The following is a 2,200-nucleotide window of genomic DNA, read 5'->3' as shown; positions in this document are numbered from 1 at the left end:
TTTCTTTCCCCACACACTATTAAACTAAGCTCCCCCCTTGAAACCTGGTAAGCCAGTCACTCAGTGCCTTTATCACCCTGTCATTTTAGGTAGCCAATGTCTAAGTTGCCCACCCTTATCCGTATCAGTTGGATGCGTCACTCTCAGCTCAAACCTTCTGTGGCTGTGTCCTTGTCCATAGGCTCAGGTGTCCCCAGCTCTCACCACGCTTGGGACCAACCAACCCTTCTCTCTCTTATCTCCAGGTCTACGGGAGTCTGTGGACTGTGGTTGAACTCAGCCCATTTCTTCATTGTTTCCTTTTCACCTCTTCTACTCACCAGTAGACCAACATGGGCACCAGAAAGCTTACGTGCCTGCTCATGTGTTCCCTTTGAGTTTTCAGTCTTAGAAGGGGGTTTGTCCTGAAGGAACTTGATTGCTTGCCTTGATGGCTTCTCGGCAAACAACTTGCTTATTAAAACTTGTAGTAGCCAGTCAGACTGCCATTTTTGTTTTGGGCTTTTCCTAATGATCTTTCTTTGAAGATGTCTCTTCTGTCGCTCTAGCTATTCCAGGCTGGTCTGCATGTCCTTTCTAGTGGGAATGTCCCAAGCCCAACTTTTATAAGCAAACAGTCAAAATTCTGATTCTACTGTTTATTATTATCCAGTCTTGGTGTGGTGCCATAGGGTAAGCACTCAACCTCAAGGTCACTGAGTCAGAACCAACTCCATGGCGCTTAACAACAATAATCTAGAGCCGTTCTAGATGAGTCAGAATTGACAACACAAATGGGACCTGTAAATGCTCTCTAAATGCTAAGTGGTTTACAGGAATGATCTCATTTTCAGCAGCAGAAAGAGTACTACTGCGTTCCACATTCCAGCTAAGGACGCCAGGACTCTGAGGTGACCTAACCTGCCTGTGGTTGCACAGCCTGTTAGTGAGAGAAACAGAAGTCAAGCATGGTCATCTGCTGCCACAGCCCAGTTCTCAGCCTTGCTGCAGTTCCTCACCTATGAGGGGGCTGCAGAAAACTCGTGAGAAAATAGAATGAAAAGATAATGGAGGTTTCCACCAACTGTTTGAAGGCCCCTTATATAAGCAGGGAGCATTAAACCTTACCTTGGAAGGCTGTGTGGCATAAATTAGATGATGAATGAAGTGTTGAGAATAAAGTTGGGTATATAGGCAGTTCCCCACAAATAGTAGCTGCCACAGCCTTCAGCAGATTTCTTAGTGTGAAAAACTGATAGACGTCTAGCTTGGACAGCCTATTTTAGTGTAACCGATTCTGTTTCCCAAAATTTCTTCAAGCCCTTAGCATGTTTTCGCATGTAACATTCCCATTTAAGTAATGCACGCATGCATACAGTGCACATAGGGATGGAGGCGCCATACAGCGCACATGTAATTTGTATGTGGGGAAACATAATGGAGGCAGCCTGTGTTTACGGTAGCCATGACAGTTGATGGAGGGGACTTGAGAGGACTGAGTAAGCACGTAAGTTCATGGTTAGGTTTTCAGTGTCACCTGTTATGAGCCATTGCTCTGTGTTAAGCATTGTTCTGTATGGGAAGGGTCGTCTAAGATCGGAAATCTCACTGAGCTGGGTAGTCCACTAGATTGTGAACACCCTGGGGTGATTCCGTTTCTCAGGTTGGGAAGAGAGACCTGCCTGTGAGCCCCAGCTACCAGGGGCGGGAACTATGGAAATGGGAGAGTTGAAAGGAAAACTCCAGGATCTTTGTGTGTCCTGTGTGAGGATGATGTGTGAGATGACTGAACTCTCCCGGCCTGGTTTCATGAAGTACACTTTAGGGGGCTTTGGTGGTAAATGATACCAAGCTTTATGTCTTCTTACCTTAAGAGGTTGTAGGCTTAGAATCTTTGCCTCATTGAGATACGTGAGTTATGCATTTCTTAATGAGGTGCCATTGATTCTAGGATGCAATCAATTGCAGAATGCACGATACATCTACTAGTAGCTTTTTAGAGAAAAAACAAATGCTGTCACACTAAATGCACACACTGATGCAAGGTATATCTTGGGTTCTTGCCGGGGTCTGACCCCGACATAGTTGTCATGAGTTTTTGGTTCACGAGGAGGGGAGATCCAGCGGCGATAGGGATAGCGAAAGAATACACAGAGAAACAGAAGAAGGGAGACAATGAGGCACCCCAAAGCCAGGGTGGATACATCACTGGTGGGCAGGC

General features: G+C 45.9%; 1 protein-coding gene across 1 annotated transcript in view; it reads left to right on the top strand.

Annotated features, from left to right (window-relative positions):
• Window positions 1–2,200, top strand: part of PSMC1 (proteasome (prosome, macropain) 26S subunit, ATPase, 1) — a 29,351-nt gene that overhangs the window by 5,788 nt on the left and 21,363 nt on the right. The gene's annotated exons all lie outside the window — the stretch shown is intronic.

Source organism: Chrysochloris asiatica, unplaced genomic scaffold (genome assembly GCF_000296735.1).
Source record: "Chrysochloris asiatica unplaced genomic scaffold, ChrAsi1.0 scaffold00025, whole genome shotgun sequence".
Lineage (NCBI taxonomy): Eukaryota > Metazoa > Chordata > Mammalia > Afrosoricida > Chrysochloridae > Chrysochloris > Chrysochloris asiatica.
Note: the sequence above shows the minus strand (reverse complement) of the source record. Positions and strands in the feature narration are given on the sequence as shown.